This window comes from Canis lupus, chromosome 31 (genome assembly GCF_048164855.1).
Source record: "Canis lupus baileyi chromosome 31, mCanLup2.hap1, whole genome shotgun sequence".
NCBI classification, from domain to species: Eukaryota; Metazoa; Chordata; class Mammalia; order Carnivora; family Canidae; genus Canis; species Canis lupus.
The window spans coordinates 32,060,998-32,079,393 of NC_132868.1; the positions used below are offsets into that span (position 1 = coordinate 32,060,998).

General features: G+C 36.8%; 1 long non-coding RNA gene across 3 annotated transcripts; it reads right to left on the reverse strand.

The window, feature by feature from the left end:
- Window positions 1–981: 981 nt before the first annotated feature.
- LOC140622258 (uncharacterized) lies at window positions 982–15,635 on the reverse strand. 3 transcript variants are annotated; one of them, XR_012022010.1, is made up of 3 exons: window positions 15,186–15,635; window positions 13,108–13,495; window positions 982–1,133 (listed from the first exon to the last, which is right to left on the reverse strand). It is a non-coding gene; the product is annotated as an uncharacterized lncRNA (long non-coding RNA). The 3 variants fall into 3 exon arrangements; XR_012022008.1 differs by lacking the exon at window positions 982–1,133 and adding an exon at window positions 11,262–11,480; XR_012022009.1 differs by lacking the exon at window positions 982–1,133 and adding an exon at window positions 12,106–12,300.
- Between the last annotated feature and the right edge of the window lie 2,761 nt (window positions 15,636–18,396).

Genomic DNA, 18,396 nt, shown 5'->3' on the forward strand with positions numbered 1-18,396 from the left:
CGCCTCGTTAATGTCTCACTTTCTTGTTTGTGCATTAGTTATTTTATTTTTCATTAAAATCATTCTATAAGTACTGGGGAGGTTTTACTTAAAGAATGATTTTGTGGGATCCCTGGGTGGCGCAGCGGTTTGGTGCCTGCCTTTGGCCCAGGGTGCGATCCTGGAGACCCAGGATCGAATCCCACATCGGGCTCCCAGTGCATGGAGCCTGCTTCTCCCTCTGCCTGTGTCTCTGCCTCTCTCTCTCTCTCTGTGTGTGTGGCTATCATAAATAAATAAATTAAAAATTAAAAAAAAAAAAAGAATGATTTTGTAAGGTCAAAACATTTATGGTAGGAAGAATTATCCCCTAATTTATCTGTTTGTTACATCTAAATGTTCATGTACCACATTTTACTTTGTAAAAGTTGGATATATCTGTGTTTGGTCAGTGTTGAATACCTTATCATTTATAAGCTCCCAAATGCTATTTATTCTGTTTGCAATATTAAACTGTATATTTGAGTATGTTGCCTAAAAAGTTCTATACAACCCAAACCACAGTGCAGCATATAGATCATATAATCTAGGAGTCAGTTAGTTAACTAATATGTTTTCGTATTCCAGAGTGCTGAGAGTTGAGGGTATAGAGACACAAAGAGTTAACATTCTTTTTAATCCCTTCAGCACATGAATTTTTAGACTCTACAAACTCATAAAAATTATAGTTTGAATATTTGGTACATACTATATTTAAAAGAAAAAAATCTTACTTTAGAAAATACTTAATGGTATATGTTCAAAAAGCTAATACATGCATTTATCGAATACATGAAAATAAACATTTGAGATGAAATACTGATGAAATATTTTTTTTCTATGTTTATCCTGCCAGTAATTCTCAAACACCTATTTGAAATTGAAGTGATTAAGAATTTTTGTTTCCCAAAAGGACACCCACACAGAGTATAATCGAGCCCTGGTCCACATTTGGCTGGAAAAATATACAATCACTATAGCTGGGTCCTTTATTAAATCATTTCAAAGACGCGTTTTAATTTTAAAAGAAGGGTGAAATCCCAAATCTTGCTGCATGGTGGAACTAGGAATGAGGTGGAGTGGGGGATGGGGATAGCAATCGCGTTCATTTTGATCTGTAGGGAATAACAAAACATTCAATAATCACATTTCTAATGCATATCACAGCAGATAAGCCTTTAAGTGCTCTATTCAATTAATTAATTAAGTTTATATCTCATTCAGGTATACAAATTATCCTGTTTAATGGAAAGAAGCTTAGGGAGATATTTTGAGGGAAATTAATTCAAGGAGCTTTTGTTGAAATGTTTAAGTCCTATGAACACCTTATCAAATGAACTATAACCAAAACTGTTTTTTCTTGTTTTCATACTCAAGTCAGTGTAATGCCCTGAAAAGGAACACACTAAACATTTCCAGAGGTAAGGTTTGCAATTTTTTTTTTCAAGTAATAAAAGCATATTTAACACGTTTGCACTTTGTTAGTTCAGAGGCATAGATCTCTCTTTTGGAACGCTTCCTTTTTGCTATTATACGCCAAGCCCCCAGTAACTTCTGATAGCATCCAGTGTTAATTATTTTCCTTTGAGATGAGTAAAAAAAAAGAAAGAAAGAAAAAAAAAAGAAACAAAATTTGTCACCTCTTGTTATTTGTATATAGACAAGATCGCAGTTTTCACTGTGAAGTATGAAAGAAATCCAAACATTCACAGGCAACAAAAGACAGAGACCGTAAAAAAAAGTTTTGATGAAATGAAAAGTAATAATTAGACTAATTTTAAAAATGAATAGATAATGAAAGGCATGCATTTTAACCTTTTTAAAATTTTACATCTTCCTTTTGTCTTTAAACATAGATATGTGTCTTTGGCCTTAGAATTTTTTTTTTTTTTTTTTTAACTTGACTTGCTGTCCCATTCTGTTCAGGATAACTCCATGCTTTATGGTCAGGTTGTTCGATGCTTTCTACTTCTACTTTCCATCTTCCCTTTTCTTGCATTTAGAATTTTTTTTTTCCGGCCTTAGTTTTTTTTTTTTTTTTTTTTTTTTTAATTTGACTTGCTGTCCCATTCTGTTCAGGATAACTCAGTGCTTTATGGTCAGGTTGTTTGACGCTTTCTACTTCTACTTTCCATCTCCCCTTTCCCTGCCTTTCTGTCTTAAAAAAAAAAAATGCATAGGAAAGTGTAAATAAAACAGGATGCTTCTTTGGCAAGGAATTTGCGGGCCTCTGGTCCCACCTGGTTGCTCTGAGCGCGCCGCAGCTGCCCCGAGCCGCCTCCAGGTGGCGCCCTGGTGCGCGCTCTCCGCCAGCGGGCGGGGACACGGAGCTGTGCGCGCCGGGGCTGAACCCAGCTCGCCTCGGAGGTGGGTGCCCAGGACCCGGAGCAGCTGCAACAGGGCGTCCCTCCCTGTCCAAGGGTTTCCACTTCTGAGCGCAAAAGGGAAGAACTTAAGCGGGCGGCCCGTTGGAGTGTACATTGCTCGGTAGTGTTTAAAAGCAGCACGGATCGCGGGCAGCTGAGCCGGTACGTGCAGGAGAAAACTACTGAATCGCGATTGTGCTGGGTAGGGACCCGTGTGACCATTCTTTGTGTGCAGAACGTTCTGTGTCCTGACTTGTGCCTCTGTGCATGCACTCATTTCATTTTTACCTGGATCGTGCGGGTGTGAGGTCACAGCCTTTGCTTTTCCCACATGATGCCATAAAAGCTTTGCAGGACATTGTGGATGGAAATATGATCTAATGGTGTCAAGGAACCCATGGTAATGCCACCAAAATACTTTTATGTTTCTTTGTTAGGGAGAGAGAGAGAGAGAGAGAGAGAGAGAGAGAGAGAGAAAAGGAAGAAAGTAAATCTAAACCATATTACCATGTGGTTTTACCAGCTATGACTTTTAAAAGACAATAGAAAAAAAAAATGTTTAACTGCGGTGGACTAGATCTTGGATCACTTTTACCTATAGGTGTAGACTCAGACACACCTGTAAAATATGAATGATTTTCATATCTGTGTGCAAGAAGGGATATTGTGTAGCTGGTGATGAAAAATACCCATCTCGTGTAGGTACATTTTGTATGGTCTATGCCATGTGAATATGTGTTGTGGACGTGGAGGCAAGAACATATATATGTTATCTGCATGCAGAGTCATTACACAGTTGTAAAAACATGCATGCGTTGAGTACGGATGGATTTTCGCACCATCCCACACGGCATTTCTATCTGGGTGACTTAGTAGGAAGATCATCTATTGCTAAAAATAATAATAATAAATAAATCTGAATTCAAATGGCATTTAATTCTTTGAATTGTTTCAGTGTTGCATTTTAAATTCCCCAAGTCTCATTCAGTTGTGCACTTCGTTTGTGCTTTTCAATTCCGAGGAAAAGTTTGGTTTTTATATTTTGAACATAAAATATGCCCTGGAGTGATTATGTGGAAATAGAATGCATCGACTTATAAATATAGATTCCCCTGGACTTGAGGTTATTAGAGCTGGAATGCACAAGAGCTCTGAAAACTTGCGAGTTCTGGCTGTGGGAGTTTATAGTAGAAGCTAGTCAGCCGACTCAAAGACCCAAAAGTTCAGAACGACATTGCAAATGACAGAGGCTGAGGCTTTACTCTCAGTATTATGACTCTAAAACTAATATTAGGCACTTAAAAACTTGTATGTATTTTTTTGGCAACAGATTTGTACATGAACCAGGTACTGAATTTTATGTTCTCCCATTGCACACAGCAAATATAACACAATTCAACGTGAGAAATATGAATGGACACCTCACTGTTTAAGATAGTATGCCAAATAAAGCCTGAGATACCAGGACGGGTTAGAAACAATCCCTGCCCTCAAAAAGTTGCCAGTCAAATGACTAGGATGGGCATTTGTATGAGCTCGAATATATAGTAAAATAGCAAACCAGAACAAGTGCTATTAGAGAGGTGCTTGCCAAACGTATGTAGCTTTTAAGATGAGGAAGAAATCTGACTTAGGGACTTTATATTATAAGGTGCCCCTCTCGAGAGATGGGTGGAAAGATTAGTTTTGGTGAGTAAAGATAATGTCCAGTCAGGAATTGGATTTATGTTGGGTGTTGCTTTCTTCATCGATCTTGGGAGGGAGGGTGAGGGGGTGGTGAGCAGTAAGAGATAATATTAAACAGGTGTCCGTGTGTGGTGGAGGAGAGGGGGCGGTATTAGAGAGGCCTTGAATGTCAGGCTGACCATATTGGATTTTCATCATTAGTTCATTCCCAGTATCACTAACAATATAGGCATTAAGAACTGTTTTAGAAGTAATGGGTGTTGTGCAAAATAGCACGAGCCACTCTGAAGCTTTACAATAGATTTATGATTTCCTTATTGTATATCTACCATAATGAGATATAAATTCCAAGACATGGAAATCTTTTTCGGAATTATATCCTCAGAACCTAGAAGTTTCTTGGAAAAAAAAAGTATTTATCTACTGTATGAATGAATGAATGGTAAAATGGGGATAAGGCCAGGCTTTTATATTATTTACATTTAGCTTTCCTATTACTCATCAATGATTAACATCCTCAAAATTCACCAGCTCTTTGCAACTATTGTTCCAGCTGATTCCCCTTATGGCTCCGGTAATGAAAAGCAAGTCCCCTAGAATAGCCACTAATGCTGTTTAAATCTTCTTCTGTTTTTAACCTTTTACATGAATAGTCTTTTCACATTTTTAAAGGAGTTAACAAATAAACTCTGGGAAACAGTTGAAGAGTTTGAGGAATGTCTTTGCACCCTATGGTGCATATTTGCCTTCTTACATGAATGCCTCCTGTGTCTGGTCGTCTGCAACTTAGTAGAGGTCAAATTCTCTAGGTCCTTTTTGTATTTCTGAGGGGTACGTAGGTATCACTTAGGAGTTTGTTAGCTTTTTGCTTCCATGGTTTTAGGGGGCGCTGAGGTAGCATGCTTGGGGTCCCAGCCTCCATACACGGAGGTAGTCCTTTTCTCTTTCCCTGTGTAATGATATCTGTAGCTTTTATGGGCAGTGACAGGCACATGTGAAAAAGTTAGTGAAGAAAATATTTTTTTGTCATTTGAAAGGATGATACTAAAGGCAGATAGACGTTTTAAGGAACCTTATAAATGTGGTTCACTCAACTAAATTATAAATGCATGTATAGCGTCAAACAAATAAAAAAGCCAAATAAACAGGGTCCTTGAACCAACAACATTAAAAGCTAAACAAACACCTGGAGTTTCCCCTTTCGCCCAAGAGAGACCTTTCTTCTGTGATGATGACTTCTATATCGTAATTTACTTTTATATGATTCCTCTAAAAATATGCAAGCGTAGAATTTCTCAGTTTAAAAATGTATATTGATGGGGTTTATATGTGTTAGTTAAACTGAGCGTGCAGGATTTGATTCACTTTGAGCTAATGAGCACAGAGTCAGGCTTTTTCTCTCATCCGTGTCAGTATGGCAAATTTTCACACCAGCCCTGGTCTCCATCCTGTTAACATACTGTTAATGCTTTATTTTTAGCCCGTGTGAGAGGAGATGGGAAGGTATGGTGGCCAGGAATTTTACCTTATTCTAAGCCCTGGGGCATGGCTTGGCCTGGAGACTAATGGATTAGGGAAGCCTATCTTGTGCAAATAAAGCTGGATATTCAGTTTCAGAGAAATATACTGCAGTGTATACTGCAGGTTTTTCCCCCTAGTGGTTGACTTAAAGCTGCTGTGTTTCTTATAACAATTGAAATACATTTTTCTTATATAGTACAGCTAGTTTGGCAAGATCCTTTACATTAAATTGTTTAAAAATTTGTTTCAGGAGAACGTATAAGTTTCTTTAAATGCTCATTTAAAAAGATACAAATGGAGTGCCTTGGAAAATATACTGGGGGCTTTTTCTCTATTCTTGGAAAGCTGGGCTTTCAAAAATGCACAACTACAAAATATACACAATAATGAAAATATTCTACTACTGGATTCAATATTATACTCCTTTTTCCTAGCAGAGAGAAAAGTTTTCTTCTTCCTCTGGTGTCCTCATGTCTCTACTTTCTATAGTCGGTGTCACTGAGTCCGTTTAACATGATTTCTTTTGCCTTTCCAACCAAACTGTAAACTCCTTAAAGGAAAGAAACCATTTCCATGCTCCTGTTGCATCGCCCTATTAAACTCAACATGCTGCCAGCCACAAACAGCACTGAAGTTGGGTTTCTGACAATTAACTAAAGATTAAAATCTTATTTTTTTTCCTCACAAATTCAAATAAGCAGATTCAGACATATAGCAGTAACTTCTAAGGTGCAAAAGGGAAATCTTTCCAAAAGCTCTGTGTGCTGAAAATGACATGTCACAGCAGAAAGGGGAAGTCGCTTCTCTTTAAATCAGGTGTTTGAAATGAGATTTTTAAAAATAATATTTGAAATGCAGAGATATCTATAAAGGCACAAACCTTGCCTTCACTCCGTAAAGCTATTTACATGGAGAAGAGATACCTCCTGGCATAGCTGTGTCTCTGGGGTGTTGTGTAACTGCAGATAGAATGTTCCAAAGTCAGAACTGCTGAAAGTTAGGGCAAGTCAGAAGTGTTCCTAGCAGCAAGAATTAACCTTAAGGAACCTTAGGGCGCTGACATGCTTTAAAGGTGTTCCTGGAAGAAAAAAAATCATGTATTTTTTTTATAATGAGTATATTTATGAGCATACAAACAACCCGCTACCAAGATGAATAAAAATGAGAGTTAGCAGCAAACTTCTATTTTAGCAAGTGCTAGAGGGAAGTAATAAAGGATCTGTAGCTGTGTTGTTAACAGGAGTGAAGAACGTTTCTTGTATCTCTGGACCAAAGGCTAACAGAAGAGCTCTTGGTTACTAAGATGTATTCTTTTCTGGTCTCAGGCTCATTAACGATGGAAGTAGGAGGGAGAGGGTATAAAGCGGCAGCTGCAGCTGTGGGCACTCAGATCATTTGTCACCTGGCATGAAGTTAGCTTTGGCAGCTCCAGAGTTCCAGCACAGAACACCAGGGAGCAAATGCCAACTGATTGTTGTTCCCCACCGGCTTGCTGGCTGACTCTGACTCATACTCCAGATCTCTGCTGAAGTGCTGCTTCCCCCAGGTAGCTTTGCCCGACCCCTCTAGACACACTTAGCACCTTTCTGTCTGCCCTTACAGCTGCATAGTCTCATCCTTGCCACCATACTTTGACCACTTGAAGACCTCCCTGCTGTCTTCACTAGACTCAAGGCAACAGCTGAGTCTTGTCCGATATTGCTCCGTTTCTGTGTCTGACAATAGGTTGGTGACTGTTTATGAATACTGTCCATTGAGTGATGATTTCAAGGATGGGTAGGGGCTTTGGTGTCAGGGAAAGTTGCGTTTGACTCTTGGCACACATTCGGTGAGAGAGAGGCCACTCAGACTCTCAGTCCCAGTCTCTGAGGCAAGTATATTCCTGTTCCTTAAACATGGTTGTCAAGGTTAAAAATAATACCCATTGTTATCATGATCACTAATATACTATGATTATCTTCTCATGGGCTTTCGGAATATCAACCGAGTTAATCTTCAAAATAAGAATGCCTTGTCAAATGGGTACTGTTATTGTCCTATATTATATCGGATTTAGAAGCACAGAAAGGATGAGTTATTTGCCCAAGGCCACAGGGGGAAGACTGTTGAAAATAGGAGGCCTAGAACAGTGCGAGGATAGACTGGTACTAAATGTTGGGATGTGGGTACTGCAGTTTGATTTAGGAAAGGATGATTTCTGTGTAAATGAGAAACTACCCCACACAGTGAAGATAAGTTTGTTCCCTGACTTTAGAGCCTTCTGTCGCAGATACTGTGTTTGTAGAATTCTCATGGAAGCCAAATATGTTCAGAGAGAAACTTCTGCTGTGTGTAATCTGAGAGGATCTTTATTCTTGAGCATTTTACAGTGTTGGCTATAACAGAAATTAAAGAAACCCTTGTAAGATATATATTCTCATTATGACCTCAGCGTAAAAAGAAGCAAATGATAGCATTGCTTCATTTTGTTCACATTACAGCATTTTTTGTTTTGTTTTCTTTATATACTTCATTTATATGATGTTCACCTTTTCTCATTATAAAAATGCACTTGATTTTATAGCGAATATGTAAAATCCAAACAAAAATTAATCAAAAGCAATATATAATTACTCAAGCCAGGGAGAACTATTATTTATACTTTGGCATATTTCCTTTCTCTCTTTTGACACAATTGCATATACATATGTTCATACACATGCCTGTATACACATATGTTTGATCATGGAATTATGTAGTAAATATAATTTCATATCCTGTTGGGTGTTTATTATTTTATTAGCTGTTCCTTAAAAATTACAGTTTTTAGTGCTTGGATATTTTTTACTGTGTGACTGTATCATAATTTTATTTAATAATTTTGCTTTTATTATTCTCCTAATTTTGGAAATTCTCCTATTGTTTCCATTGTCAACAGGTTTGATATGATGCTTTACGTTACAGATCAGCTTCCTGAACAATCACATTTAGATAACTGATTAACATCCAATAATAAGGGTATGACTGTGTTTCTACTCAGAAGCAAACGGGCCAAGAGAAGCATTTTAAAATAGGTTCAGGCTTCAGGAAATAATAAAGAAAAATAGAATTGCAGATGGAAATGGATTAATATTTCTTGAGTGACGATGATATGCTATGACCTATGAGGGTCAGCTATAGAATCACTAGTTTTCTGTGATTAACTGGGGCTCAAAGAAGTTGAATGGCAAGATCAGGCTTCATTAGTGGCCGTCTTGGGATTCAAATATTAGTCTCACTTCTGAGTCCTTTGTCTTTTTCATCCCACCATATAATCTACACAGTATGGTGGAAGTGCTCGTAGCTCTACCTAATACCTTTTTCTTTGAGCCTCAGTATCCTCTTGTGTAGAATAGAAACAGTAATTCTCCCTGCTTAGGGTTTTTGTGACAATTAATTTAAATACTATATGGAGACTGAGATCCTAAGGAATGTATCGTAGGACTCAATTTTAGATAGATATGTCATAAAATACTGTCTCAAACTGATAAAGGTTGGGAGTCCTTTAGGAGTTTAGGTACTGGCAGAAGGCTTGTTAGTCCAAAGTCCTAGACACAAATCTAGGAGATTGAGATTCAGAATCTGAGGAGGGTCACTGTCTTTGTTTTTAACAAGTTCCCTTGGTGATTTTGATGATATATTAAATGGCAACCAAAGATATAGGCAACTAGAAAAAATAGGCTGAAGGGAGGATGAAAAGTTTAAGATGAGACATAGAAATTTGTCAGTCAGCAGGTACTGGTTGAGAGTAGACTGAGCCCTCCCGAGGGAGAGAGCATGGCTGGAAACTGTCAGGATGTAAAAACACTGTAGGGCGTGAAGGCTTCATTTCCCCAGGTCATTCGAAATATGAAGTACATTACAGGTGCTTGAAATCAAAAGCAAATTTCAAGTGAAGGGGAATCGCAGATGGTTAAGGTTTACTTATATAGGTAGGATGTGCTTTGATGTAAGTTGATTATGAAGGTAAATGCCCTGGATCCTTGATGCCTGTATATCGTGATCATAAGTACACTACCTCAACTAAGAAATCTGATTTAAATTTTTGATTTAACTTTTTTTTTAAGTGCAATACCTTAAGATTATTTCCTACTTTCTCTGTATTTCCATTGAATTTTTTCCAGATACAGGATAATAGTTGATTAAATTGATTTTGACTACTACATAAGAGCCTCATTCAAAGAGAATTCTTAAGAAATACTTTTTGAGTTAATTACTTTTCAACTCATGTATTCATTATTTTTAATACTTGACAGAAACATTTCTAACTTTAAAAAAGTTCTCTATGGGAAACATTTACTACTATTTAAAATGATACTAAAGGTTTAGGACGTGTGTTTTTTATTGTTGTTTGTTTTTGTATTGTGGGTATTTGATGCGATTTTCTAAAGAAAATATTTCTAATATTTCACTCTAATGTTCTCTAAAACTATTTTTTTCATTATGAATTAGTAAACCATCTGACATTAATTTCTTTGAAGTTATTATTGAGGGTGTTTTAAATTATTATTGAAAGTATTAAATCCCTTGCTGTACCTTCAGCTACAGGAAAATTTTCAGTTGTGCCAACTAATTGTATTGATCTGTTACTGAGTAATAAACTTAAGGGAAGCTAGATATTTGACTGATAGGAAAAGTGGTATTCCTAGTTTATTAATAAGCTTTTTCTGGTTAGATATAACCTATAAGTTCTCTGTAATTATAATTTTACTTGGCCCTTAACATATAATTTTAAAATCTTAGAGGGCTAAAGAAGAGCTCGAGAAGTGGCTTTTTTTTTTCTCAAGAGGAGATGAGAATCTTTACAATTTCAAAGCACTTCCAAAGAAGCTTATGTCATACCTTCCCTGGCTAATCTGTTGCCAGGAGCAGTTACCTGTGTTGTTATGAAATTCTTAGCTAAACGTTGTCCAAAATCTCTCCTGCCATATACACCCACATCTTCTCTCCTGATCTTTGTGAAGACAGAAGAACTAGTCATTGTTCTTTTAATACAAGTCATTTAGATATCAGAAGGTTATTGTCAAAATCTTTCTCAGTAAATATTGCAGATAAGTCACCTATATAGCCTGATGATTTCCTTCTGCAGAGGTTCTGGAGTAGTGTGTCGCATGCTTTACATTCAGGTAGATTAAAAAAAGGGGGGGGTGCTTTTTCAGGCTCTTTTAAAAGCTAGAAAATCATTTTCCTTGGTTTTGGTTTTATCTAAATTATTTCTTAACTGTCGTTTCTTGAGCTTGCCTTCTCACCTTCCACCCTTGACTAGCCACACTGAGAAACAAATGGCCGAATCCTAAAAAAGAGCACTTTACAGTAGGACTTCACAGATTCATGATTTTGTATGTAAATTTCAGAAACACCTATCATCACTGCACTTGAGGCCTGTAGTATTCATATGCAGAGCTTTGTGTCAGACATTAAGGGGGTTTATAAATAATGCAAAAGAGTAAACCTTGCCCTTGAGGCATGTATGTAACAGTACAATAACATTACTACCCACTTGCTGTGTATAGAATCCTGATAGCAATCCTGATGGTAGGGGAGAGAAAAAGAAAAAGAAACAGGATGTCTGACTAAATGATTGCTGGGCAGAAACATTTTTCTTCTGCCCTTCTAGGTGTTTTGGCTGGTCTAATAATTAAATTGACAAAAAGCAGTTTGTCAGGAGAAAAACAAATTTAATTTTGTATGCACGGAAGCCCCATAAAAATATGAGACCTAAAGGTAGTCAGGCAGTTGAGTTTTATATGCCCTTCTGAGCCAAGGAATGGGATAGGGACTTGGAGTTTCAAAGAGCAGGAGCGCAATTCATAGGAAAATAAGAAGAGCAGATGTTTGATAATCAGATGTTTCCCTGGTATGCAGGTAAATCTGTGAGATAAAAGAGTGATCGTGAGTAATTGCTCTCTTTCTGGGCCAGACCCCCATCTAAATTATTTTAGGAAAAAAAAATATTTTAGGTAGTTAAGGGACAGGTACAGTTTTGAGTCGGTTGGGTCTTGATTGACTTCAGCTCAAAATAATCTATGCCAAAGTGGGGTAGCATATTCTGTTCTCCTTCATGATCACACTGATCATTTCACTTGGTTCCCAGTTAATGACTTTTTGTCAAAATAAAGGTCTGTTCTGTCCTTGAGCTTAAAAATTTAACCTGGTATCTCCATTCCTTTAATATGTCATTTTAAGTTATTTCACCATAGGTTTGCACCACCCAGTTCTAGTTACCAAAATTTCCACGTTTTTTCCTCACTCTTCTCATTTTGTTTTTGTTTTTTTATTTTTTTATTTTTTATTATTTTTTTTAATTTATTTATTTTTTTTTCATTTTGTAATCTTCTGGTGTGTTTATGGATTTTTCAGATTGCCAGGGTTGGTATCTCACTGATTGCCACTTTTTATACAGAATCCTCTAATGTCCACCTTCCACCGTCAAATGAATGGAGTTTATTATATGGATATATCTCATAAAGGAAATTAGATGCACTTTAGGCTGACTTTGTCAAATTTGAAAACTTTTACTAAGACTGAGTACAATTAATTGCAATGAATTATTCTGACATATGCTTATGATTTCATAAGTAGATTTCAGAGACATTTGTCATATCTACCATTACATTTTTTTAGAATACATCTTTTTCAGCTTTGCAGATGTATTTTTCAGACGGTTTCACCATTGCATGTTGAAATGTTTCTGAAAAATAAAAGTGGAGAGTCACCCTAGGCTTTGTCAGTGTTGCAAAATTGGACAAAGTACAATGGCCAAGGATGTAATGTATTGAGTTTGAGAGACATTTTCAGTAAGAAAAGGATACTGTTTGTCTGCTTTGATGAACCACACATTAAGAAGAATTAAGAAGAATGAAAAATCTATGTTTGTGTAATTATTAGCTAGACAGCAGAAAACGATGCTTTACAAATTACTCTGCTATAGTTTTAGCTTTCATTTACTGCTGATAAGCAAACTGCAAAACTTGAGAAATTACGCTCTTTAATTTTGTCTAAAACGCTGCTTAATTCAATTACTGATTTTCATTTTATTATAAAAAGTATTGTTGAAGAAGAAATGTCCTATATTGCAGGCAGGGAATGAAGTATCCCCAAATTGTTGTTTTGCAGTGGTTTTTTTAGGATCTGATAACAAACTATATCAAAACTAATTTATTACAGAGATAAATGTGAAATGCGGGAGACTAATAGAAATAAAAGAATTTCTGCCAATAAAACTCCAGGGAATATGCTTTCTTTCAAAAATCTGCAGTGATGACACAGATATCTTAATTGATGTCTGGGGCTTCAATTTGATAGAGTAGTCTATTTACTCACTACCCCAAATGTCAGCAATGTATGCATGAAGGCTCATTTTCAGGTATTAAATTTGAATAGAATACATTAAGTTATCATGCTCAAAGCAGGAATAAGACCTGGGAAATAGAAGGACCTTTAATTCCTTGCCCCATTTTTATTTTATTTTGTTTGTATTTCTATACTACCCACTTACCTGCCTTCCTTGCTTTCCTGCTCCATCCCACACCTGGAATATTTTGGAGTAATGAGATTCCTCAAGTAAGAACTCAAGTAAGATTGGAACACTGTGAAAATAAGGTGCTGGTGATGGGGTAGGGGAAGCAGCTGAAAGGGGTTGCTTCTCTTCCAAAGTGCATGCATCTGCACCTGCAAGAAGACTTTTGCCATCACAGTCAACTCTTCATTATTTAGAGAACTCTCTGCTTTGTGGAGATTTGGCTGTCACCCCAGACTTGCTTCTCTGGAACACCTCACTTTGTTCTTGGCCGCCAGCAGCATGGTCTCCTCAGGAAGGATTCAACTTCAGCACAGAGGAGGAGACATTTGAGTACATGTGTTGACAGTAGGAATGAGTCCAAATTCTGAAGGCAAATATAAAAGGTTTGGGTGTGCCCCCAAAATGCCTCTTTTTCTATCTTGTTAATAAAGAGATTTTGAGATTTGTGTACTTTTAATGTATTTCGATGCAGTGCATACTCAAATATATTTCATAAGGTGTCCCCCTTAGCTTCATATTTAACATTTAACCATCTGTACATCAAGTCATTTCACCTTGGCTGTGTGCATTAGATAGTCAAATATTTGTTTTCCTTTCATGCTACCTCAAAAAACCATTACATTTTTAACCTCCCCTGAAGTATTAATACTTCATGAAAAGAAAATGTGATCTACCCAATGATCCTCTCACTCATCCAGGGAGAGAATGTAACATGTACTGGCATTTTGGATTTCTGATTTGGGGAAGTATTTATTCATAAAATCTAAATATTTAAAAATATCATAAAGCAAAACATGAATAGTCGCTAATGTCTTTCCTTTGGCTACCAAACCTATAAAATAATATATAATTACTATGGTTGAAAAGAGATCATTTTACATTTCCTGTTTTTGATACGCTCTCTCTAGAAATTTTGACCCTGATTAAAGCCTCATCGGAAACAAGATAAATGATGTTCATGTAAAGATAGCAATATAATGGGACATATTTAATGAAAACACTACTATCTTTTCTCATCCATAAGTGAAAAGCATTAGAGCTATGGAATCTCAATATTTAGAAGGACATTAAAAGTATACAATCCAGCATCCAAGGGGAGGAGGTAGTGAATGGGATGAAATTGTTGAGAGAATGTGGGGACAGATTGTTTAGCACCTTCCATGTCGATTCAGGGTTTGAACTTTTATATTGGACACAGGAAGCTTACCTGTGTTTTTTGAATAGGATAATAGGACTATTGCTTTTGTGTTTTAGGATGATAATCCTGGCAACACTGTGAAAGATGAATTAGCAAAAAAAAAAAAATCTTTGAAAAAAAAACAAGAAAATAAAACAACAACAACAAAATCTTTGGGAGACAAAATGTAGGTGACACTGAGCTAAGTCAGCGGCAACAATGGTGGTAAGGAGAGAGAAGATTTAGAAAGGTATTTTAGAAGTAGATTAATAGACAAAGGAAAGTGAGGACTTAAGGATGACTCCAAGATTCCTAGCTCATGTGATGGGGTAGCTAATGATGCCATTAATCATAATAGGAAGTAGCAACTAAGCTTTATTGAGAGGAGACTTTGGATTTTAGGGGAAAGCGAACAGTGGAGTGGAGATAATGAGTTTGGAGTTGGTCGTGCTCTTTGTTGTATGTCGGATGTAAATGTGGAAGAGTGTTAATCTCAGTACTATAGACACTTTGGGCTGCATAATTTTTGTTGTGGCAGGCATGCCTTACACATAGTAGGATGTTTAGCAATATCCCTGGCTTCTACCAACTGGATGCAAATCCCTGGCTTCTACCAACTGGATGCAAATAGCACCCAACTCAGTTGTCCCAACCAAAAATGTCTCCAGACTTTTCTAAGTGTTTTCTGAGGCAGGGACAAAATCGTCCTCAGTTGAGAACCGCTGATACAGAGACAACAAAGAAGGTGGTACAATTGTGTGTCTAGAACTTAAGATACAGATGAGACTAGAAATCATTTAAAATCATCAGTGGTGGTAATTTAAGCAATGTACGTAGATGAGATTGTGCTAAAGAATGTAGATGATTATATACTTACCTCATTTTTCCATGGACAGCTCCAAAGACTGGAATTTCCTAAAGTCAGGAGATAGTTTGAGGCAATTTATTTTATTTTTGAATACTTTGGAATGTTTTATATTACTATTACAATATGTTGTCACATATTGAGCCAGATTCCTTGTATTTGAACAAAATTCATCTTTGTGTAACTATCACGCCTTGGTTCTATGATACTGTGATATATAAGCTTTCTCATACATATTTGGTTTTCATCTCCAGTTCCTGGCTCACAGTGCCCAAAACCCTAGGAGTTTCCTCTGCATAAGAGCAATGAGTCATCTTTTGTTATAGTAGTTGGTTTCTTGTCCTTAGTTCCTGAGAAACACTTTAGAGCTGTAAGGTAAAATGAGTGTCTTGTTTATAACAAGCCCTTTCCACAACTGGATTTATGTTAATGCAGGTGACTTTGAAAACACTTAAGAATGAGGGCTGGTTGCCAGGGGAACCAACCACGAATAGAATATTGGAACTTTGAATCCTGGCCCCTTGCGTCCTGGGAGAGGGGCGGGGCTAGAGGTTGATCCAATTCCAGCGGCCAATAAGTTAATCAATTATGGCTATGTATTGGCGATTTCATAAAAATCCAAAAGGAGGGGTTTTGGAAAACGTCTAGGTTGAGGAACCACAACACTTCCACATACCACCATGCCAGTCCCTAAGCGTCACAAAGACAGAACCCCCTTGTCAGGACCTCACCCTATGTATCCCTTCATCTGCATGTTGATTCGTATTCTTTAATATTCTTTGTAATAAATTAGTAATCTAATGAGTTCTATGAGCTGTTCTAGTACATTAACGGAGCCCAGGGTACAGGTGTTTGGAACCTCTCATTTATAGCTAATCTGCCAGAAGTACAAGTAACAACCTGGACTTGTGATTCAGATTCTGAATTGAAGGGGATTTTGGAGCTTCTAGTTTGTAGCTACTTGGGATTGTGGTTAGCATCTGAAGTGGTGGGTTGTCTTGTGGGACTGAGACCTTAATCTGTGGAATCTGATGCTTCACCAGGTAAATAATATCAGAATTGAGTTGAAATGTAGGACATCCAACTGGTGTCTCCAGAACTGCTCATTGTTGTGGGGGATCCCTCCACACATTGGAATTGGTACCAGAACCTATTTCGGTCTTAAGTTTGCTTTCATGGGACACAGAAGAAGTCTATTAGGACAAATTATTTTTCGTAAATTTCTCTACGTATTTTAATATAGCTATTGAGTTAATTACTAAAATTCACTAGCATTATCTTCTGGCTAAGTAGCCTTAATATTTTCAACTTTCTTTTATATGTAATATTTTGAGACTTTTTGCAATATGAGCACCCTCTGTTAAATGGCAACCATTTGATATCCTCCTTAAGCTGTAAAGCAGAAAACTGAACAAACTCCACGTTTGACTTGTTTAGTTTAGAGGAAAACAAAGTATCAGTTTCCTGGTTCTTGTCATATTTTTTTTGTTAAAACATCTCAAAATTATACTAGCTCTCTTTTTTGTCACCCGCTTTATACCATTGTTTCTTTTGTTTTATCTTGCATGAACTTTCTGTTAAATCACATTTCATATGATATACTACTGATTTTTTTTGTTTCTGACTCAAGCATGAAAATTTAAATCCATTCATTTAAAAATGCACTCTTTGGGACGCCTGGGTGGCTCAATAGTTTTGGCTCAGGTTGTGATTCTGGAGTCCCAGGATCAAGTCCCACATTGGGCTTCCTGCATAGAGCCTGCTTCTCCCTCTGCCTATGTCTCTGCCTCTCTCTCTCTCAGTCTCTCATGAATAAATAAATAAAATCTTAAAAAAAAATAAAGATGCATTCTTTAATTTAGCCCATCATTTCAACCTGTCTGATCCTTTTGGATCATCATTTCATCATTGAACATGTTTATTATTTCTCCTGTTTTTATGCCATCTGCACAGTTGATCAGCATACCCTACAGACACATTGATACAAGTCATTAATAAAAAGTAAGCAGGTTAAGTCCAGAGTTAATGGGATTATATAGTGCTATGGATTTTCTCTTCACTGTTTTTACAGCTATTTTTTATTTAAAGGTCTTTTTACTTTCATGGAGTACTATAGAAATGAGACTCCTATGGATAGACATTATGTTCAGTCTTTCCCAGACAAAACTTCCAAGCATAATTTTTCCAAAAGAAATAGTAAGGTAGATTATGTTCCATTTATAGAATGAAGTGGAATATTGTCATGAGGGAAAGCGATTTTATTAAGTGATAAAATGGTGTTAAGTGATAGAAGCAGGATGCAAATTTAAATACAAAATATGACGTCACTATTTATAGGCAGATGTGGATATAAATATAGACCTAGTTCTAGGCATGGATATAGAGAACACCAGACTCTTTCTTTTTTAAACATATTTTATTTATTTATTCATGAGAGGCACACAGAGAGAGTAGCCCAATGTGGGATTTGATCCCGCCCTGAGCTGAAGGCAGATGCTTAACCTCTGAGCCACCCAGGTGCCCCAAGAACACCAGAATCTTAGTGATAGTTGCCAGTAGTAATTATGATTGATGTTTTTATTACCATTTTGTAGTTTTAAATGTTATATAATGAATTTGGCACCTTTATATACAGAAGTAAATATTAAAATATATATCATATAAATTTGAACCAACAAAAATAAAAACAGAATCTGGGAGAAAATACATGTATCTCTGATGAACAGACTTTGAGAGAAGGACCTTATCTTTAGTGACAGGAGAAACCTCTCTAAGGAAGCCACAGTGATTTCAACATTCATAAGAGGAACGGGAGCTGGAGTTGCACCACATTCCCCATCACCAGCACTCTGCCCCTGCTGATAGATCCCTTAAGAAATGACAGATGTGGCTGGTTAAGTAAGAAGAAGCAGATGCAGAAACATATCTGCTTGTGTTTCTTAACAGAGTTGTTACAAAGATCAAATGAGACGATAAATGAGAAAATTTGTACAAGAAAGGGTGAGAAGTCCTATTCAAGGGTAAATTATTGATTAAAAGGAGTTTTAGTTTCGGTTGCTTTAACTTGAGTGACTATTGTGCATTATAAATATATAGTGGGAGTTTTTGATCACTCTTCAGGATGAGTTCCTTGAAGTCAGGGACCATGTCCTATTAATCTACACCTCTTCCAAGACCTAACACATTACGTTACACTTTAAGCATGAATAGACAGTGGATTGCA